We start from the raw sequence: 23675 nt of genomic DNA on the forward strand, positions 1-23675 counted from the left end.
TACCAGCTTGCCTGTGTTGATGCGCCCCTCCTCCAGACTGGAGACAGCAGTCACGTGACCGCCACTTCTTCTGCCTAAAAAAAGGAGTTATACGGATTTATTTTTAAGTACACTTAGCAGAATCTGAGTGCTCTGTGGAGTAGAAACACAAAACTTATGTCAACAGTTTACATTTTCTGAAGCAATCCGGTCCTTCTCCTGCTTTTGGGGCCTGCAGCAGCCGGCTGCCTTAATGATGGTGATTATTTTCTGCTACCTCCAGCCACTAGAGGCAGCTGTTTGGTAAAGGAGAAGTGAGTTGCTCATGAGGAATGATAGAGAACCTCATTCTCTGTCTACCAAAAGCAGCCTCTAGTGATCAGAGAGCACAAGAGAGGTTTCTTGTCATCAAGTATGAACTGCTGCAGATCACTGAAGCAGACCTTGCTTCAGAAAAGATAAGTTATCTGATAACCAAATTTCCTGCTGCTTGACAATTAGAACCAGATAAGTGTACTTAGAAATACAATTAATTACCAACTAAGGGGTGATGGGTGAGCGGAAAGTTCTGCTAATTTGTAGATAAAGCGGATCCGAGATGAAAAACTAACTATAACTAGTAACTTGTCTATATATCTTATCTACAGTTTAGATACTTTACACAGCAAATCTAGCTGCAAACAGCTTCAATAGTTTATGATTATTTATTCCTGTGATACAATGACAGCAGCCAGGTTCTGTTTTTCACAGGCTGAGGGCTGGAGATGCTATCAGCTTGTCTGAGTGTAATGTGACAAATTCAGTCCCCTCTCCTCCTCCCTTCTGCCTCTGAAATCTCTGGCTAGTAACCTCATCCTGCCCAGACTGAGCTCCCATAAGCCATTGCTACAGTGCCAAGGCACTCTAAAAAGCTGCGGGCGAGGCTTGTTCAGTTTATAGGGGACTAGAGTGTTAAAACAAAACAAAAAGAGTAATTGGCTTCAGGAATGCCCTATAAACTATATGAAAGGAACACAATTATGAAATGAGTAAAAGTTTATCTCGGATCCACTTTAAAGTGGACCTGAACTCTTGCACAGGACACAAGGAAACATCTCTCAGCTGTGTCAGCACAGACATTCGTCAGTCTCGGCAGACACAGCTAATATGCAAACACAGGATGTTAACCCTATGTCTGCTCCCTTGAAAGCAGGAAGTAGACACACTGCAGATTTATTGCAGGATTTGTATCAGCTGTAAGAAATAAATGTTTTCCTGTAAAGGTTATTATGCTGTGGCTAATCTTTTAGAGCAGAGAGGAAGTTCTGAGTTCAGGTCCGCTTTGGGCAACTTTGTAGCTTTGGACTTTGAAATGAGAACAAATAAATGCCAGCTGCTCAGCTCATCGGTTCACCTAGTGGTCAGCTTATCAATTGACAGTTAGTGACTTTCATTATCTTGCTCATTTTCTACCTCCTGGATTTAGGAGAGTTCTCCTCACTATCCTACTAAAGGATATGTCAATATTTTTAAGTTATCTCCTGTACAAACAAATGAGGGAGAAAGGGGGACAGAGGGATTTAGTTCCCAAAGAGGGGGGCTATGCTCTATGTACATACTATTAACTCTGTATTAAAGCGGAATATAACCCAGCATTTCTTTAAAAAAAATATTTACAGCATATTATATGCAATCAGCATTTTTTTTTTACTAGAACAGCATTTGAAGGGTTACACACAAGGCTGGAAAGTTCAGTGCATTAAAATCTGGACGCATCCGAACTTGTAGATAATGTTATCTTGTGTTTACTTAAATGTATCAAGTGAAGAATGTGACATTCTCTGACTGTGGAGAAGCAGCTGGAGACTGAGAGACACTGAAAGCATGCCTGCCTTCAATACATAATGAATAAAAACAGTTATTAATAAAATGCAAAGTCAGCTCACAAAGCAAAAAACTGTAGTTATGGGAACCTATAATTTCTAAATGAATAATAATACTTATGCACAAATGCAAATATGATAAATATGATAACCGTATGACATATACAAAGTAGGAAAACATGTTTTTATTGAATATTATGTCACGGTCTTAAACCGCTTTAAATATTATAAAAATTTTCGTTGTAAGTATATTAACCTTGTGGGAGACACATAACCCAGTCTTTAAGCACAGCAGAACCCACAAAGCTCTTTGCGAGTACTTCCGTCGATTTATCCTGGTTGAATGAGACTGCTTCCAGTTCCAGATAACGGGGATTCTACTGTATTTTAGTTACAATAAGTTCTTAAAGGGGCACTATGGCGAAAAATTGTAAAATTTAAAATATGTACAAACATAAACATATACGTTTTTTCCAGAGTAAAATGAGCCATAAATTACTTTTCTCCTATGTTGCTGTCACTTACAGTAGGTAGTAGAAATCTGACAGAAGCGACAGGTTTTGGACTAGGTCATCTCTTCATAGGGGATTCTCAGGGACTTATTTATTTTCAAAAGCACTTAGTGAATGGCAGTTGCCCTGTCCATCTGCCCAAAAAACTGTGTAGTGAGCAGGGAAGCTGGCCAGCACCATTGTTTAATCCTTTTTTAGGGAATATCTTTATAAAGAATAAAAGCCTTGCTGAGAATCCCCTATGAAGAGATGGATTAGTCCAAACCCCGTCACTTCTGTCAGATTTCTACTGCCTACTGTAAGTGACAGCAACATAGGAGAAAAGTAATTTATGGCTCATTTTACTTTCGAAAAAACGTACTTCTTATTTGTCTCAGTTTGCACATATTTTAATTTTTTGCCATAGTGCCCCATTAAAGAGGGATTGTCAGCCACAAAATCAAATTCCATTTACCCACTTCTCTGTGTTCATTATGCAACCTGGAACCTCACCCTGCATTGCACTCCAATCTAATCAGAAATGTTTCTGCTGTAATAAATCTTATTTTAGTCAGCCTGGCTCTATTTGGTACATTGCTGGGGAGAGGGAAGCTTCTCATCACCCCTCCCACATTCCTGCTCCTCACTGATTGGCTGAGGGCAGTTCAGTGTGACACAAGATTTAAATCTGATCTATGCTGTGCTCACATGTTTACAAAGTAAGATAGCTATGACAGTGCAGATTCTAGGAGAAAAAACGGTAAGTGAGGAAATGATATCAGTATTGGCTTCAGTCAGAGGGAACCAAGGTGGAAAATGCCAGGAACAGAATTCTTTTCATTTACTATAAAAAATTATCTGAAATCAAAATGTGGACAATACAATACACCTGTTATGTGAGTAGAGCAAGTAATTATCTTCATATATATGTGTTTTTTCCCTGGCATAGCATGGCTGACCCTGCTGCTCTGGTTTAATAATGTTTTTACATTTCTCAATAATTTAGAAAAAAAAAAAGGTTAAAGGGAACCTTAACTGAACGGGGGGTAAAGAGTTTTACTTACCTGGGGCTATTACCAGCCCCCTGCAGCAGTCCTGTGCCCTCGGCGCCGCTCTGGAATCCTCCGGTCCCCCGCTGTCACTTAGTTTCGTTTTTGACGACTCACCAGTCGCCGGCCGCCATGCGTATTATTGGACGCATTCACCAATGCAATTAGCGCTATTGCGAACCGCAAAAATACGCGTGCGGAATGCGGCAACGCGTATTTTTGTACGCGTTGCGGTCCGCAATAGCGCTAATTGCATTGGTGAATGCGTCCAATAATACGCATGGCGGCCGGCGACTGGTGAGTGGTAAAAAATGAAACTAAGTGACAGCAGGGGACCGGAGGATTCCAGAGCGGCTCCGAGGGCACAGGACTGCTGCAGGGGGCTGGTAATAGCCCCAGGTAAGTGAAACTCTTTACCCCCCGTTCAGTTAAGGTTCCCTTTAAGTGTTCTTTTTTTTACATAAATAAAAAATGAATAGTTTATCTATTTTTATTTTTTATTACTAAATACATGATGTGCTTCTTTAAACTGAATATTTTGCTAGACTATGATATGTTAGGTATTTACTTTACTTTATATTCATTACCTAATTTTTGTCATTAAATAAATATTAACTTAGCCCCTTAAGTGAATAAAATATTTTCTAGCATGTAAGGAAACAAGCAGTTAGTGATCTTGGCATGCGAGTCGTGCTCTGGGACAATACTTTCACTTCTCGCATCAGAGGAACTGTGGACTTGTGGTTGAGCAAGGCTCCAAATTCACACACACGGCAGATGTAGGAGCTTAGCTGCAAAATTCCAAAGGAAATTGACTCCCCAGACAGTACATCTGCTGGAAGACCACACCAGAGTTTCAAATTCTGCACCTCCGAAAATGGAGCTATGACAAGGCCGTTATCAAGCAAAGAAATACTTTAGGAGGACCTGCCTAAAGGTTGCAGGTGTTATTTACCCAGGTCAGAGGGACTGAGTAGATTGTGAAAACGGAAAAAGCGTAATAAAATGTACTGTCAGGGCTGTATGAGGAGGTCAGTGTAAAAAGCAAGTATGATGTAATGTTCAGCATGCAGAAACTCAAGGTGGCCATATACTGGTTGATATGGCCAACACATCTACAACTCAAGACTGCGCTCCAGAGCTCTGAGGAGGGACAGAGATCCCTCACATCCAGGCTACCACTTAATCTGGCTCCCATCAGGCCGGAGGTTTCAGGCCATAGGTTTCAGGCCATCTCCACCAAGAGCAAGTACAGCTTGTTTCTTCAGAGTCCTGGTCTCTGATGATGAAGCAAGCTGTATTTGCGAAACGGCTGTTAGGTCATTGTTTATCTGCATGTATCTGTTGGTGATGGGGATGCAATAAAATTTGGTGGATGGCTATGCAAACTTGCTGGTGCTCGGACATCCTTTTCTACTTCTTCTTCTGGATACCTGCTGGAAGCACAGCAGGTATCCACCTACCCCCATCAGGTTTGCTAGCTAAGCATCTAGTGCCGATCCCCCCTCCTTTTCTCTCCAATTGATAAGCCTTCCCCCTTAGATTTTTACCGTTACCGACAGATCGTAGCTAAATTGCTATATATTGTGTATATTATGTACATTGTCATTGTGCTACTCTGCTTTGTTTGTTATTGTATAGAAACTGTGTGCCCTATCCCATACTTTCTTTTAGTTCCGTATGCCAAATCCGATTCCGGGCACGAACCAGTTGTGCTTGGTGAATAAAAATGATTCTGGGGGCATCTATCGGTTTGAATCCCTCCACACACTGCACACAGATTTTCAATCAATTTCAGCATGAAATCTTTGAAAATCTATGTGCTCCTGACGGGTCTCCCAGTCCCCTCCATTGTGCCGTACGATGTAGCTGAAGCTTCTCACTTGTCTGCCTCGCACCATCATCTCTGCTCTACTTGCTGGCTGCTATTTCTTCACTCCATGTGTGACGTAATGCAGAGAACAGACACTAGGGGCACTGTGGCATGTTCCTAACGTAACCACTAGAGCAGGGGTGTCAAACTCAAGTACAGTGTGGGCCGAAATTGTACACTGGGACCTAGTCGCGGGCCAGAATTGTACACTGGGGCCTAGTTGCAGGCCAACCTCAATGTCTACTGGCCACCTTCCTCCCTTATAAAGTTCCCTGGTGTCTACAGACCTCCAGCTTCCCCTATACATTTCCCTAGTGTTGAGTGCTTTCCCCCCTACCTGCCCATATGGTTTCCTTGGTGTTCTAGGGCTTCACCTCCAATATAGCTTCCCTGGTGGTCTAGAGTGGGCCAAATATAATGCAAAGTGGGGAAACCACTTGAGGGCCAAATTTAATGGCTCTGAGGGCCAGAATTTGACATGTATGCACTAGCGGCTTCTAGCATTTGGCCAGCGGGGAGAGAAGTGACCGGAACCACAGGTGAAAGCAGCCTCGTCAGTCATGAGATCGAGCACCGCTCCTGACTCGAGGCTGATAGACGGAAGTCCTGTGCTTCCTCCGTCCTGTGCCGAAGTGACCCAATTGACAAATTTTAGCCAGAAATCTGTTGATCGGGAATGCATTTGGGAATCAATTGAAATCAATAAGTGACCATTGGCCACCCTCAAGGTTTTAGCTCACTAAAGTCATGGAGACCAACTCCAATGAAAACTGAAAACATATAACTCTGGATAGCATGGAAAAGGGTTAAATGCTCTTTTAAAGTGGACCTGAACTCTTGCACAGGACAGAAGGAAATCACAGAGCAATACACCCTGTATGTATTTAGAGAGTTTAGCCTGTCTAATCCCCCCCCCCCTAATCTGTGACACTAATCACAACTGTAATTTGATCAGCTGGGTGCCTCGGCAGAGCAGCTAATTGTTGGCCCTATGTTTGCTTCCATGAAAGCAGGAAGTAGACATGCTGCAGATTTATTGCAGGATTTGTATCAGCTGTAACAAAGAAATGTTTTTCTTTAAAGGTTATTATGCTGTTGCGTATCTTTTAGAGCAGAGAGGAAGTTCTGAGCAACTGATCCCCTTTGTTGCGGTCTCGCTCCAGTTTTCCTAGCCTTAAGCCAGTAACATTTGCTCCAGAAAGAATGGCAGCATAATGAGACAGGAGGTACTGAGAGCTCTGAGGTATGGCGGTAGAAACAGAGATTTCCAGATCCGCTGGCGGGCGAACAAAAGTATGACGAAGATTAACTGTAAAGATTAACTCAGAATTCCCCAAATACAGACACGGATAATACAAAACACAAAACAATACAGCGTTTAATGTCAATAGCAGAAGTCCGTCTGGCACAGCAAAAAGTACATTCATTCCCACTTCGTCAACAGTTGCAAGATGACATTATAGGCAATAAGGTCAGGGCCGGTGAAACATTTGCCTCAGGTGGCAAAAATTACAGGGGCAGCATGTTTGTACTGTGGTTACACTAACAGGATGCAGTCAGAGTAGAAGGAGAAGTGAGAGGAGAGCGAGGTGAAGAGGTCATCATTGGGGAAAAGCAGCTTGTTGTGCTGTGTGAGGAGTCTGACAGGGAGTGAGGAAGGGGAGGCAGGAGAGCAGCAGTGTTCCATTTGACTTGCACAGCAGAAGGGAGGAGGTGGCTCTGCTGTCCTGACTGAGGAGGAAGTGACTTTGCTGTCCTGACAAAGGGTTGACATCCTGTGTTTACATATTACCCGTGTCTGCCGAGGACTGGCAAGTTTCTTTGCTGACGCAGCTGAGAGAGCAAATTACACTGGTGATTAGTCACAGATGAGGGTGAATTAGACAGGCTCGTCGCTCTAAAAACACACAGGGAACATTTCTCTTTGTTTTCCTTGCTTACTGTGAAAGAGTTTAGGTCCACTTTAAATGAAAGAAGGAATTTGAGTGCCTGGTATCTCTGGGATGTTGTTCCAGTTTCCACAGCTCTGTTCTTGAGAAAATATGCCCACTGTACCGCATACATTTAAAAGTGTGGCATGTTATCCTCTTGTGACTGCCTAACGCAGGATGGCGGCAGCAGAGAGGCTCTGTTGTTCCTCCACGACGCCATATGGCGTCACCTTGCGAGAAGCTAGATTTGACGGGAGCTCGCACAAGCTTGCTTTCCCGTCACTGTACACAGCGGGCACCAGCGAACAGCCTGCCAGCCAGCGATTGGCGCTGGCAGACTGTTTATTTTATTTACAATCAGTTTTATCATTTATATAGTGCTGACATCTTACGCAACGCTGTACAGAGTATATTGTCACTTAACTGTCCCTCGGAGGGGCTCACAATCTAATCCCTACCATGGTCATATGTCTAAGTATGTATAGTGTAGTGTCTGAATCTTAGTCTAGGGCCAATTTAGGAGGAAGCCAATTAACTTATCGGTATGTTTATTTTTTTTAAATTTCAGTCTTTTTTTTTATTAATTTAATAAAACTAAAACTAGCAGCAGCAATCAGAGACCACCAAAAGAAAGTTCTATTTGTGAAAAGAAAAGGAGGTAAAATTCATTTGAGTGCAAAGTTGTATGACCGAGCAATAAACTGTTACATTTGTAAAGTGGTGCTGAATTGTAAATAATGGCATAGTTACTACGGGGTATAAACAGGGGCGTATTAATAGGGGGTGCAGAGGTTGCGACCGCATCGGGGCCCTTGGGCTAAATGGGCCCCTCCCTCAACTACAATACTAGCTCTCTATTGGTCCCCTCGCTCAACTACAATATTAGCTCTCTATTGGTCCTGTGCTCATAATAATCACTTCTATAGATATTTTGAATGGTGGTAATCATTAACAAGCGGTTCCCCATGTGCTTTTTGCACCTCTGACACTGTAGTTGCCTTTGGCAGGTTTTGGTGCGCCTCATCAATTGTTATGTATAAAATGCTTGGGGGGCCCCATTGTAAAACTTGCATCGGGGCCCAAAGCTCCTTAGCTACGCCGCTGGGTATAAACCACTGGTCCTGAAGTGCTTAAAATGGGCGAGAGATGTGTACGAAACTAAAATATAAGTAAATTTACCGATATCTTACTATCTCCTCTTACTGTTAGTTGAATATCGTTAACTTTACCGATACTGCATAACAAGTGTAGCCCAAAAAACACCTGCTCCGAAGGATGGAGCCCTTATTCAGACGGAGTAAAGTAGTAGTTTAGACCCCCTCACAGCTCTGCCGCAACCCCCCCCCCCCCCCACCACCACCACCACCACCACCACACCACCACCACTTTCAGTCGCAGAAGCTGCTCCCTTGTAGTTACACCCCGATCTCTGCTCTATCACAGACTAAAAATAAGGCAATTTCAAATAATATTTCAGCATTGTTTTCCTATAAAGAGTTATTACTTTCCCCTGAAACAGGCATACCTACAGAGGCGAATATGGAAATCATTACTATGAAAACTAAAAAGAATCATTTTTTTTAAAACTCGTTTATGTAGTAAAATATTCCCATAGAATTTTTATTTGAATTATTATTATAGTACATTGTTGTACATAATTTCATCCATATGGTGTTAAATGTTTTGAAAAAAAAGAAAATAAAAACCTTGCTTCTAGGTATAGTTTGTAATCCGCTTCAGGATAAATGTCAAAATTCTATGCCTAAAAATTGGTGCACACATAGGACCTGCCCGACCTACATCCCGATTTTGTCCGCAGGCACATACCGGCCCGCATCCTCTGATCCTCCAATGACCTGCCCCTGTTTGCACTGCGCATATCTCACTCCCATGCACCATTGCAGGGCTTCACTAGGGCTGCCCCACTCTCTGGAACTCACTCCCACCAGCCAGCAGACTCACCCCCACCCTTAACCACTTAAGCCAGGGGTTCTCAAACTGGGTGCCACGACACCCTGGTGCGCCTCAAGCACTTCCCAGGGGTGCCTTGGCATTTATCCCCATCCTCTCTGCATTGCCATCAGGTAATGCAACCACATATTGATATACAATGCGGCTGCATAAACTGCCAGTTAACCTTTGTGTTTAAGTTGAACATCAGAGGATAAGTAAATAAATGTTTGTCCTGCTAATTGGGATTACTGGTACTTACAATCTGGAGTGGGTGCTGCTTAACAAGGGTTATAACAGCATTTTAGTAGTTGTAGCCAAGGGGTGCCTTGAAAAAATTTCAAAGCCATCAAGGGCACCCTCACCCAAAAAAGTGTGAGAACTACTGACTTAAGCCCTCGGTCGTTTTGACTTTATGCATCCGAGCAATGTTCACCTCCCATTAATTAGCCTATAACTTTATCACTACTTATCACAATGAACTTATCTATATCTTGCTTTTTCCGCCACCAATTAGGCTTACTTTGGATGGTACATTTTGCTAAGAACTACCTTACTGTAAATGCATTTTAACAATAAGAAAAAAACTGAAAAAAATCATTATTTCTCAGTTTTCGGCCATTATAGTCTTGAAATAATACATGTCTCCATAATTAAAACCCACATATTCTATTTGCCTATTTGTCCTGGTTATTTCACCGTTTAAATTATGTCCCTATCACAATGTATGGCGACAATATTTTATTTGGAAATAAAAGAGCATTTTTTCCGTTTTGCATCCATCACTATTTAGAAGCTTATAATAAAAAATAGAAATATTTCAGCTTTAAATAGATATTTAAAAAGTTTAGACCCTTAGGTAAATATTTATGTGTTTTTTTATTGTAATGTTTTTTTTTTTATTATTAAACATTTTATGTGGGTATTTTTGGGAGGGTGGGATGTAAATAGTATTTGTTTTGGGTAAATATATGTGTATTTTTATTTTTAAATTTAGATGTAGTTTTACTTTTTGGCCACAAGTTTGTTTGAGTTTGTTTACATGACGTCACTCTAACGTAGCATGTACGGTTGGAGGGACATAGGAGGCAGAAAAAGCGAAGCTTCCGAGAGAAGCTGTCGCTTTTTCTGCGGGGGAGAGGAATCAGTGATCAGGCACCATGGGCCGATTTATTGATTCCTGGGCTAACGATCCGCGGCCGGGAGCGCATGTGCACGCGCACGATCAGCCACGGGAGTGCGCGGGAGCGCACATGGCCTCCTTGACGTAGTTCTACGTCAAGGAGGACAAAGTGGTTAATACCCTCAAACGAGCCCTCAAGACTCACCTTTTCATGCTAGTCTACCCCTCGCATCAGTACCATAATACATTCTGAGGGCACCCTCTCAACAGACGCACCTATTGTTTCTATACCCCCACCTTTTAGATTGTAAGCCTCTAGCAGGGCCCTCCCCCTTAGTGTTTTGAGCTTGAATATGCAATCTTACAGTCTGACACCCGTCTTGTGGACTAGAACTGACACTGAACTACTGCTATCAAAGGCCTTTATTCACTAAGGTGCTAAAGCAGCACACCTTAAAATGAGCATGAGCTTAAAATGAGCATAAAATGAGTGAGTTAAAAATTCTACACACTGCAGTGCTGCGTATTGTGCGCTGCTAACTTACGCCCGTTCCTTTGTAAGTACCGCCCGCTCCTTTAATCCCGTCCTCAGCCCTGTCGGGTCCAGTGTCTTTGTAGGAAGTGATCCCCACACTTTGATTGGCCCAATAGGCTTCCTGTTCAGTGACAGACACTTGACCCGACGGGGCTGAGGGTGGGATTAAAGGAGTGGCTGGTGTTTGCAAAGGAGTGGGTGTAAGTTAGCAGCAAATGCTACGCAGCACTACAGCCCATAGCGTGCGCACAGGATTTTTAGCTGGCTGGCTTTAGCAGCGCAGCTTAGTGAATCTAGACCAAAGACATTTGCATGATTTTGTTTTGTTGTTGTGAGTTCCTTGTATTTTTATTTATTTAAGTATTTATATAGCGCCAACATATTATGCAGCGCAGTACAGAGTATATTGTCTTGTCACTAACTGTCCCTCAGAGGGGCTCACCATCTAGTCCGTACCATAGACATATGTCTATATATGTACCGTAGTCTAGGGCCAATTTTAGGCGGAAGTCAATTAACTTAACTGTATGTTTTTGGGGTGTGGGAGGAAACCAGAGTGCCCAGAGGAAACCTGCGCAGTCACGGGGAAAACATACAAACTCTGTGCAGATAGTGCCCCTGGCTGGGATTCGAACCGGGACCCAGCGCTGCAAGGCGAGAGCATTAACTATTACGCCACCGTGCTGCCCGTATCTCATTGTATGTCCTACCTTGTAGGTTAACCCATTTATCATTTGTGCAGCGCTGCATAATGTTGGCGCTTTATAAATACAATAAATAATACTGTAATGATAATTCTCTATACGCATGAAGCAGGCAGACTTTTGCTCGTGTGCGATCCAGTCCTCACTTGTATCTATGCGTTTCTACTACTGAAATCTTGTAAGTAGATTTTTCTTAATGTGCAATAAAGACCCCCTGTGATTTTATGCTATAGTGCGCTCTTTTTTCTATTCAGCTACTCCTCCATTTCAAGCAGAGCAGCGCTGGCACAGAACGCAGGGTGATCCAGTGGAACACAGTTTGGGGGAAGTGCAAGAGTTATTGACTTTTTCCTAGCAACTGATATATAACTGACAGCAACAGATGTATTTCAGTTCTGACAAAATCTTGTCAGAAATGAAAGGAATCTGCGCTGGAAGAAAATGGTGAGCTCCTGTGAGGAAGTGACAGTGAGGTAAGTATGTAATATTCATTTGCAGGTGCATCATATGTTTATTTTAAATAATTTTACTCAGTTCAGGTTCCCTTTAATAACCATTAAACAGTCAACGCTGTCTTCTTTTCAGGAGCCTGAATCGCTGCCTGATGCTGGGGATACACGGTACGTTTCTGTACCGTGTATTGAGCAGCTGATCCGGCCAGCTGATAATATTCAGCTGGTCCGATCACGCTGCTCGACCTCCGCCCGCTTGATCCCCGCCGGCGGATAATGGCAGGGAATCGAGCAGGTGATAAGGAGCGCTGGCGGGGACGAGCGGTAATCGATCCGCGCGGACGAGCGGGGACGCGGCGGGAGTCGATCCGGTGGCTAATCGGCCACCAGATTGACCCGTGTATTCCCACCATGAGGCAAACAGACTGTAGATGCAGATTGTGACTCTGACAATGGCAGCCTCCTCGTCTGAAAATCCCTTCCATCACCCGTCAAACAGTACATGAAAACATCTGTCTTCTCACTCCTCACATTCTGTTCCTCGCTGTCAGCCCTTCCACTGGTTGCCCATCAGAAAAGCTTCATAGTTCAGACTGCAGGACTTTATCCCTGTCACATCACAGCCATATAGCAATTAGCAAAGAGCTTGTCTCAGATTGCTAGACTTTCTCCTGTTAAGCACAGACCTATTGAAGGGAAAACTCCGACTCAGCCCTATGGGAGGGAGCGTGTCTCAGACTGTCACACTTTCTCACATTCAGCTTCGCCCTATGGGAGGGAGCGTGTCTCAGACTGTCACACTTTCTCACGTTCAGCTTCGCCCTATGGGAGGGAGCATGGTTCAGACTGTCAGACTTTCTCACATTCAGCTCCGCCCTATGGGAGGGAGCATGGCTCAGACTGTCAGACTTTCTCTTGTTCAGCTCCGCCCTATGGGAGGGAGCATGGCTCAGACCGTCAGACTTTCTCTTGTTCAGCTCCGCCCTATGGGAGGGAGCATGGCTCAGACTGTCAGACTTTCTCTTGTTTAGCTCCGCCCTATGGGAGGGCTCATGGTTTAGATCAGGCATGGGCAAACTTGGCCCTCCAGCTGTTAAGGAACTAATAAATCCCACAATGCATTTGCCTTTATGAGTCATGACTGTGGCTGTCAGACTTCTGCAATGCATTGTGGGACTTGTAGTTCCTCAACAGCTGGAGGGCCAAGTTTGCCCATGCCTGGTTTAGATTGTCAAAATGTCTACCGTTCAACTCAGCCCTATGACTGTGGACATGGCTCAGATTGTCAGACATTCTCCCATTAAGTCCAGCCCTATGGGAGGGGTCATGGCTGAGACAGCCAGGCATTCTCTCATTCAGTCCTTCCCTATGGGAGGGGGCATGACTCAGTTTGCCAGGTTTTCGCTTGTTCAACACAGCCCTATGGGAGGGTGCATGGCTCAGACTGTCATTCTCTCATTAAGCCCAGCTCTATAGGAGGTAGCATGGCCCAGACTCTCAGACTTTCTTTCATCCAGCCCAGCCCTATGGAAGGAGTCATGGCTCAGACTTCCAAACATTCTCTTATTCAGCCCAGCCCTGTAGGAGGGGGCATGGTTTAGAATGTCAGATTTCATCTTGTTCAGCACCACCCTATAGGAGGGGGCACGGCTCAGACTTCCAGTCATTTTATTATTCAGCCCAGCCCTATAGGAGAGGACATGACTTAGATTGGCATACTTTCTCTTGTTTAGCACCACCCTATAGGAGGGGACATGGCTTAGATTGTCATACTTTCTCTTGTTTAGCACAGCCCTATAGGAGGGGACATGGCTTAGATTGTCATACTTTCTCTTGTTTAGCACAGCCCTATAGGAGGGGGCATGGCTTAGATTGGCATACTTTCTCTTGTTTAGCACAGCCCTATAGGAGGGGGCATGGCTTAGATTGTCATACTTTCCTTTGTTTAGCACAGCCCTATAGGAGGGGACATGGCTTAGATTGTCATACTTTCTCTTGTTTAGCACAGCCCTATAGGAGGGGACATGGCTTAGATTGTCATACTTTCTCTTGTTTAGCACAGCCCTATAGGAGGGGGCATGGCTTAGATTGGCATACTTTCTCTTGTTTAGCACAGCCCTATAGGAGGGGGCATGGCTTAGATTGGCATACTTTCTCTTGTTTAGCACAGCCCTATAGGAGGGGACATGGCTTAGATTGTCATACTTTCTCTTGTTTAGCACAGCCCTATAGGAGGGGGCATGGCTTAGATTGTCATACTTTCCTTTGTTTAGCACCACCCTATAGGAGGGGGCATGGCTCAGACTTCCAGTCATTCTATTATTCAGCCCAGCCCTATAGGAGGGGGCATGGCTTAGATTGTCATACTTTCTCTTGTTTAGCACAGCCCTATAGGAGGGGGCATGGCTTAGATTGTCATACTTTCCTTTGTTTAGCACAGCCCTATAGGAGGGGACATGGCTTAGATTGTCATACTTTCTCTTGTTTAGCACAGCCCTATAGGAGGGGACATGGCTTAGATTGTCATACTTTCTCTTGTTTAGCACAGCCCTATAGGAGGGGGCATGGCTTAGATTGGCATACTTTCTCTTGTTTAGCACAGCCCTATAGGAGGGGACATGGCTTAGATTGTCATACTTTCTCTTGTTTAGCACAGCCCTATAGGAGGGGACATGGCTTAGATTGTCATACTTTCTCTTGTTTAGCACAGCCCTATAGGAGGGGGCATGGCTTAGATTGTCATACTTTCCTTTGTTTAGCACCACCCTATAGGAGGGGGCATGGCTCAGACTTCCAGTCATTCTATTATTCAGCCCAGCCCTATAGGAGGGGGCATGGCTTAGATTGTCATACTTTCTCTTGTTTAGCACAGCCCTATAGGAGGGGGCATGGCTTAGATTGTCATACTTTCCTTTGTTTAGCACAGCCCTATAGGAGAGGACATGACTTAGAGTGGCATACTTTCTCTTGTTTAGCACAGCCCTATAGGAGGGGGCATGGCTTAGATTGTCATACTTTCTCTTGTTTAGCACAGCCCTATAGGAGGGGGCATGACTTAGATTGGCATACTTTTTCTTGTTTAGCACAGCCCTATAGGAGGAGGCATGGCTTAGATTGTCATACTTTCCTTTGTTTAGCACAGCCCTATAGGAGAGGACATGACTTAGAGTGGCATACTTTCTCTTGTTTAGCACAGCCCTATAGGAGGGGGCATGGCTTAGATTGTCATACTTTCTCTTGTTTAGCACAGCCCTATAGGAGGGGGCATGGCTTAGATTGTCATACTTTCCTTTGTTTAGCACAGCCCTATAGGAGGGGGCATGGCTTAGATTGTCATACTTTCTCTTGTTTAGCACAGCCCTATAGGAGTAGACATGGCTTGGAGTACCATGCTACCTGTTTTCCAGCTGTGGTCACGTAATCTCTGAAAACAGGGGGTCTGCAGTGATGGGAATTGACTTTCCCAGAAATCCGCTAATCAATGGCAGGGCCGGCGCTACCATAGAGGCAAAGGGGGCAATTTCCCCAGGGCCCCAGAGCCTGTAGGGGCCCCCAAGGTGAGTGTCCCCTTCCCTCCAGCTATGGTGACCCCATACATGCCTGCAGGGAATGAGAAAGAGAAGGACTATGGGGAGGAGTCCAGAGTGTAGAGCACAGTGCAGCCTCCTGTGTCCTGCCTGGATTAGGTAAGACCCCAATATGTGTACACTATGGATTTGTAAGGGAAAGGAGGAGGAGGATAATGGGGTCCTCAACAATGCTTTTGGGGACATAAGATGGACACCTAATGATATTCTGTGTCTGGGAGGGTGGTGGGATGGGTAATGGAAGTCGGCTTGGAGGCAGGGGGCATGGGGGGCCCTTGCTGGGGGGGGGGGGGCATGGGCAACAAGTTACATTTGCCCTAGTGCCCTAGGGCCCTGATCAATGGTAACCTTTTCATAAATTACCTTGTAGTCCTTTCAAAATACAATTTAGCGTTCTGCGTAATCCGAATAGGTTTAGGAATAAATGTAATACAAAATATAATAATCATACATCAGCAGCTAAGTCAAGAAAAAAAACAAAGAAAGAAATAGAAAATACAGGATTCCGTCTCGGTTTGGGTGTGTTCCATAGAGCATTGCAGCGCCGCATGATAGCTGCACAAATATGTGGACTCCCTTATTTGGGAATATAGAATTAAATTCTTTTTCCAGAATGGGTTTATCGAAGATCAAAGATATGTTTTACTTTTCTCAGCTTAAAACCTTCAAATACATCTGAGAAACGATTTATATCTCCGAGTATGACTACTTCGAATGCCACAGATGAAATATTTACATTCTGAACGCTGAACCTAAAACATCTGTGCGTGTGAGTGTGTATGTGAGTGTATATTGTACCACATTAGAGCATTGAGGCGAGAAAAGAATAGTGTTACATACGCCCCCAGGGCTGGATTTACCATAAGGCACTGTAGGCTCGTGCCTACAGGCGCCTGATATTGGAAAGACGGCTCACTCCCCTCCATGAGTGCTTCCCTCCCTTCTTCCCTATGCAGAGTCCTGATGAGAGTGTAAATGGGAGGTTACTCACCTGACTCTCAGCATTCCACTGATGAGATCTCCCTTCACCTGAGGGCACCTCATGCTACCTAATACTTGGGTGCATCTCTAGCTACCTAATACTTAAGGGCACCTCTATCTACCTAATACTTGGGGGCACCTCTAGCTACCTAATACTTTGGGGCAGGCCCGGATTTACCTCACAGCAGCCTATAGGCACAGATGTCTTGGCACCTTAGACTTCGCCCTCCACGAACCTACAAACCCTCACCGAAAGGCACCGCAAGTGTGCTGACTGTCCCAGCTGTCACTTCTCCCTCACTTCCATAGCCCAACGTAGGTAGCAATAGGTGCCCCTTAGTATTAGGTAGCCAAAAGTACCCTCAATATTAAGTAGCTAGAGGTGCCCCCAAGCATTAGATAGCTAGAGGAATATTAAAGAGAACCTGTAACAAAAAAAAGTTCCCCTGGGGGTACTCACCTCGGGAGGGGGAAGCTTCAGGGTCCCAATGAGGCTTCCCCCACCCCTGTAGCTGCAGGCAGTCCAGCGCTGGCTCCCCCAAAGTGTCCCAGAATCCTCCCTCGACAAGCCTGACAAGCGCTGATAAGCTCTGATTTCCTGGCTCCAGTGGGGGTGCTGTTGCGGTTCTCCGCAAGGAGATAGGCGAAAATAGCCGATCTCTGTCAGGTCCGCTCTACTGTGCAGGCACAGGAGACTTGCGCCTGCGCAGTAGAGCGGGCCGACTACGATCGGCTATTTCCGCCTATCTCCGAGCGGAGAGCCGATACTGCGCCTGCGCTGGAGCCGGGGAGATAAATATTTACATCCACACTGTTCGGGGAGCTTTATCCCCGCCGCCGTGGGACACAGGAGGACAGGGGAAGCCTCGATCGGATCCGAAGGCTTCCCCCACCCGAGGTGAGTACCCCCACGGGAGGATTTTTTTTGTTACAAGGTTTTGTTAGCTAGGGTAGCTAGAGGTGCCCCTGGCTAAAGGGAAATCTTGTCAATGGAATTCCGAGAGCAGGGTGAGTAACCTCTCATTTACACTCTGCTCAGGACTCCGCATAGGGGAGGAGGGAGGGAGGCGCTCAGGGAGGGGAGAGAGACGCCTTTCCAGGGCCGAGGCAGAGGCGAGGGAGGCTCCAGCCTCAGGGCGCAGTGTAGGAGGGGCGCACAACTCCCTCCGCTATCATTCCCCTATTGTGTTTGAAGCAGAGAGAAATAAGAATAGGGGATACATGGCAGTGTCTGCAATCCAGATAACCAGAGATGAAGGTGTTAGGGGCCCTGGGGCGCCTCTTAGTCTAATAGCAATCAGTGTGTGACAGCTGGGGTGGGAGGGGTGGAGGGGCGTACTTTGGTGCCTCAGCCTTGGGTTCTGGAAGACCTTGTCCCAGCTCTGTCTCTAGCTACTTAATACTTAGTACTGTATTAGTACTGGTCCACACCTCTTCCCACCTCTCTCTTTCCTTTCCCTAGGGGCCTCTTAATCTAGGGTTTGTGCCCCGCCACACCGTCCCTCTTTTCACCCACTTTCCCTTCACACACACTTTTCTTTTCTCCCCCCCTTTTTTTCTTTTCCCCCTTCTCCTGTCATCTTTTGACTTAGGACTACCCATTCATGCCTTCAGTATATGGCATTTATCTATGCCACATAGTCTCTTCCACGTTTTAAAGCTAATCAAGCTCTAGAAGATGGATAATATATCCTTTTTCCTACGTGGATAGTTTAGAGCTTTGTCTATTGTTCGTTGCCTAGCAGCCCTGATGCGTGCTTCCGCACCCGCCCCCTACCCACTGCCTGATTGGTGGCGCCTGCCACCGCTCGCTTCTGAGGTTAGAGACGGCCTGGGTTGCTGTGGCAACGCCTCGAAGCTCACCACGTACGCTTCATCCAGACCAGCGACGCGCCCGCACCCTCGCTATGAGGCGACGCATGCGCGCCGCCTAGGATGACGCGTCTGTTTTGGCCAATGGTTGAGTCCCTTGTCACTCCTTACAGGTAGGCGGGACCTAACACGGAAGCAGGCAATATAATGGCCGCTTCCATCCAACACAGTGTGCACGATTAGCCTCCGAAGAAGCAAGGCTCACCCCAACGTGAAACGGCTGTAAGGCCGTGCACCCTCTGGCGCCCACAGATGCCCTCCCACCTTCAGCAGAGCACGATAAGTACCAGCATCACTAGGATCACATGAACCTTGTTCTTTGTGTATGTTTATTGCCACTTCACTGTACACCTGCTGTGTTCAATTAAAGCTACAGTGCCAGACGCTTTCTACTCTCTTCCTTGTATAATATTAAATGGCGCCTGTAGCTACCTATGCCGGGCAAGGGAAGTAAGGAAGGAGGTGACAGCTGGGCCAGCCAGCACACTTGCAGTGCAGTTCGGCAGGTTCATATAGGGCGAAGTCTTGCATGCCAAAACATCTGTGCCTATAGGCTCATGCAATGTAATATTTTTGTCCATAAAGGTTATCATTCTGCATCTAATCGTTAAGAGCAGAGAGGTAATTCTGAGTTTAGATACACTTTAAAGGTGGGGAAAGCAATACTGAATGAGCTGGTTAGCTAGAGGGCGATGAACCAGTTAGTTAGAAGAAAATAATATGTGTAATTGGGGTTTTAAATCTTCTTGTCCATAACAGAGGGAGATGCACATAATAGATGTGGCAGGCAGGGGGAGCTGGATAGTCAACAAAAAAAAAAGTTTTAGCTATACTACAATATTAAAAGTTTGTCAGCCAATCAGCTGACCAGTCACTTGTCTTAGCTTATGCATGCATCCTAATGCCAGTGAATGGGAGACTGGCTGGAGCAAAGTGTATGGAAACAACTCTCATACTCTATACAACTGCAGTAAAAAAAAAACAATACAGATGGTTGCCTAGGGCTTGGTGCGCCCCTACTGCCACGTCTTTTGAGTAGCTACCTCATATTGACAAAAGGCCAGGGGACAAGCAAGGAGAGCCTATTGTCTAGGGCTCTTATTTAACCTGTCCAATCTACATTTCTGATCTTACTCAGAGATACACACCTAGCCGCTCACTCTGCTCCTCCAATGAACTTTGCCTGACCGTCCCCTGCATCACCCAGTCCCATGTACGCCTCTAAGACTTCTCAAGAGCCGCTCCAACACTATGGAACTCCCTACCTCCACCCATTAGGGAAGCCCCCTCCCAGGGCCAGTTCAAGCCACAATGGGACCCCGGGGCAAAATTAACCTTGGGGGCCCCGGGGCAAAATTAACCTTGGGGGCCCCTGCCTACCCACCCCCGCAGCATATTCAGCCCTCTGGCCCCGTGAACCGCCTGCTTTGGGCCCCCCGAACCGTTAAGGTCTACGTAAGGTTTCACCGAGAATCAGTAGTCCATTGTATAACTTATGCACAGTCCAGCTTCCAGATTCACTAATGGCCTATGCACGCCATACAATTTTCCAGTGAGATTGATTGATAATTTCTAGAACGTCTAATCTGCTTCCGATCAAAAAAATGACATTTTTTATGCAGTACTAGTCTCAAAATCAATCCCTTTCTTGTTTAGAAGCAGATCAGACATGCTGTAAATTATTGATCGATCGGTCAGGAAAACTGCATGGTGTATGTAAGTTAGCCAAACAACATTGGAAAGCAGAAAACAGTACAAGCAACCCCATACCCATCACAAGACTAATCTACCAATGAGGAAGCTGATAAAGGCAAAGCACCCCAGTACATAGCACAGGGCTAAAAGCTCGGAGCGCCTCTCCTTCTTGATTGATTATTTGACTGCAAACTTGTTTGTCCAAGAGATTTTAGTTCAATATATTTTTTCATAAAATTGAACATCTAATACAAGGGTACATCTGCAATGTCACAGGTGATCATTACGGGGTCTAAGTGAACCCCTTCTTCAGCGTAAAATACATTGAATGGACTTTATGTGATAAAAGGCGTTGCATGCTGATTGGAGTTTACGGACCACTTTCTGGTTTTAGCTATTGGTATGTCATAGTGCTGATGCCCTACGGTCTACGCAGCTCCACTGCGAACACTGACTGTGCCATGCAATCTGTTGGGTTTTTTATTTTTTTCACTTTCAATCTATAAAAAATTTTTTTTTTATGTTTTTAAACTAGGTTTATTTAGCCTAGAAAAAATGCCTAAAGGGGCCCATACGTCTAACGATTTTCCCGCCGATATATGGCCCATTCGATCACAGTGATCGAATCGGCTGTGAAATCGCCGCGCACACCACTGACGGAACAATCGATTTCCGTTCGAAATCGATCGTTCCCGTCGATTCCCGTCGATCCGACCGTGCGGAAGATTTTTCTCGATCGCCGGCGGGTCGGGAGTGCGTTGTTAGCGGCGTTCGAATGCCCGACAACCGACGCAATACAGCGGGCATATATTACCTGTTCCGGCCGGCGCGAGTCCCCTGGTCCCCGCTGTCTTCTTTCCGCGCTGGGTTCCGGATGGGCTGCAGCTACACAGAACTTCCTGTCCCGGCAGGAAGTTTACACAGTATAGCGCCCTCTACTGTTTAAACTTCCCCTGGACAGGAAGTTCAGTAGCTGCAGGAACGGTCTGGAGCCCGGAGCAGAGAAGAAGACAGCGGGGACTCGCGCCGGCCTGGACAGGTAATGTATGCAGGAGAGGGGGCGGGGGGGGGGGGGGGGGGGCGGCAGCAGTGGCAGCTCCACAGATTGTGATCGGTTTCAGGCTGAAATCGATTCACAATCTGTTTGCAGTAAAGGTGGCCATACGATCCCTCTCTGATCAGATTCGATCAGAGAGGGATCTATCTGTTGGTCGAATCTGATGGCAAATCGACCAGTGTATGGCCACCTTTAGAGGGGATCTAATGAACATGTATAAATACATCAGAGGACAATATAAAAGCTTGGCGGATGAATTTTTGTCCCTAGGCCTTCTCAAAGGACTAGAGGACATGATCTGCACATGGAGGAAAAATGTTTTAGCCATTTATTTAGGAAAGGGTTCTTTACAGTAAGAGTGATTAACCTCCTGAGCGGTCTGGACGAGCTCAGCTCGTCCATCACCGCCGGAGGCTGCCGCTCAGGCCCTGCTGGGCCGATTTTTATCAAATAAAGTGCAGCACACGCAGCCGGCACTTTGCCAGCCGCGTGTGCTGCCTGATCGCCGCCGCTCTGCGGCGATTCGCCGCGAGCAGCGGCGAAAGAGGGCCCCCCTAGCCGCCTGAGCCCTGCGCAGCCGGAACAAAAAGTTCCGGCCAGCGCTAAGGGCTGGATCGGAGGCGGCTGACGTCAGGACGTCGGCTGACATCGATGACGTCACTCCGCTCGTCGCTATGGCGACGATATAAGCAAAACAAGGAAGGCCGCTCATTGCGGCCTTCCTTGTTTATTCTGGGCGCCGGAGGCGATCGGAAGATCGCCTCCGGAGCGCCCTCTAGTGGGCTTTCATGCAGCCAACTTTCAGTTGGCTGCATGAAATAGTTTTTTTTTTATTTAAAAAAAACCCTCCCGCAGCCACCCTGGCGATTTAATCAGAACGCCAGGGTGGTTAAGATGTGGAATGCATTGCCACAGCAAGTAGTTATGGCAAATTCTATACCTGCATTTAAAGGGGGCTTAGATGCTTTCCTTGCGTTGAAAGACATCCATGGCTACAATTACTAGGTAATGCCCAATGATGTTGATCCAGGGATTTTATGTGATTGCCATCTGGAGTTGGGAAGGAATTTTTTTCCCTTTTGGGGCTAATTGAACCATGCCTTGTAAGGGTTTTTTCTCCTTCCTCTGGATCAACAGGGATATGTGAGGGAGCAGGCTGGTGTTGTACTTTGTTCTCTGGTTGAACTTGATGGACGTACCGGTATGTCTTTTTTCAACCCAAATAACTATGTAACTATGTGTATGGCTTGCTTAAAACATATTTTCTATGAAAAGCACAATAATTGGTGCAAGACCGGCTTTAGAATAAAGTACGTAGATTATAGTGGCAGACCTGGGCAGAGATCTTGCTGGCAGGGTTCAGCTCTACATTGCATGACTAGGGGATTGGACACAGGTACAAGCTGAGGATTATTGTAGAGGATGGCAGGGAATATAGAGGAATGTACATTCCAGAGCCTTAACTATACACTTAACCATGCTTTATACAGTAAACCAAAGTAAAAAGTTCAAATGAATCCCAGCCGGAGCTCGATTTGCATGGGGTTTGTATGTTCTCCCCGTGTCTGCATGGGTTTCCTCCGGGCACTCTGGGTTCCTCCCACTTCCCAAAAACATACAGATAAGTTAAAGGGGAACTTCAGCCTAAACAAACATACTATCATCAAGTTACATTAGTTATGTTAATTAGAATAGATAGGTAATATAATCTCTTACCCACCCTGTTTTAAAAGAACAGGCAAATGTTTGTGATTCATGGGGGCTGCCATCTTTGTCATGGAGGCAGACATCTTTTTGGTTGAAAGGAGGTGACAAGGAGCAGGAGACACAGTTCCAACTGTCCTGTGTCCTGATTACCCCTCCCAGCTGCACACGCTAGGCTTCAAATGTCAAATTCAAAATGTTAAAAAAAAAATTTGCACCAAAACAGCAGAATGAGAACAACAACATCAGAAATCCCATCATGCTTTGCAGAGTATCAGGGGAAAAAAGCCTGGGCAGTTTTCTTCTGTGCAGCTAAAAATGAGGCTTGTATAAGAGAAACAAAGTTCTGATGCTGTGAAAAGTTAAAGAAAGGTGTTAAAGAAACACCAAGCCTTTTCAGTGCTGCTAAGTCGATTTTTAGTCCGGAGGTTCACTTTAATTGGCTTCCCCCCAAATTCGCCCTAGACTACGATACATACACTACACGATATAGACATATGACTATGGTAGGGATTAGATTAGATTGTGAGCCCCTGTGAGGGACAGTTACACGACAAGATACTCTGTACAGCGCTGCAGAAGATGCCGCCTCTACATAAATACTTAATAACAATAATAAATGGTTAAGGGCTTTGCCTCTGCCACAGGAGACCAGGCTTCAAATCTCAGCTCTTCATGTTTAGTAAGCCAGCACCTATTCAGTAAGGAGACCTCGGGCAAGACTCCCTAACACTGCTACTGCCTATAGAGCGTGTCCTAGTGACTGCAGCTCTGGCGCTTTGAGTCCTTCACGATATAAATATTCGGTTTCTTGTCTATAAGATAGTTCC

General features: G+C 45.6%; 1 protein-coding gene across 4 annotated transcripts in view; it reads right to left on the reverse strand.

The window, feature by feature from the left end:
* COL8A1 (collagen type VIII alpha 1 chain) overlaps positions 1–23675 on the reverse strand; it is a 196953-nt gene that overhangs the window by 142738 nt on the left and 30540 nt on the right. For 2 of the 4 annotated variants that reach the window (XM_068270674.1, XM_068270670.1), the window contains exon 2: positions 4–74. The exons of the other annotated variants lie outside the window; for them this stretch is intronic. The gene's annotated coding sequence lies outside the window, so the exon portion shown is untranslated. The remainder of the gene's footprint in view (positions 1–3; positions 75–23675) is intronic. 4 annotated transcript variants of the gene reach the window in all.

Source organism: Hyperolius riggenbachi, chromosome 2, assembly GCF_040937935.1.
Source record: "Hyperolius riggenbachi isolate aHypRig1 chromosome 2, aHypRig1.pri, whole genome shotgun sequence".
Lineage (NCBI taxonomy): Eukaryota > Metazoa > Chordata > Amphibia > Anura > Hyperoliidae > Hyperolius > Hyperolius riggenbachi.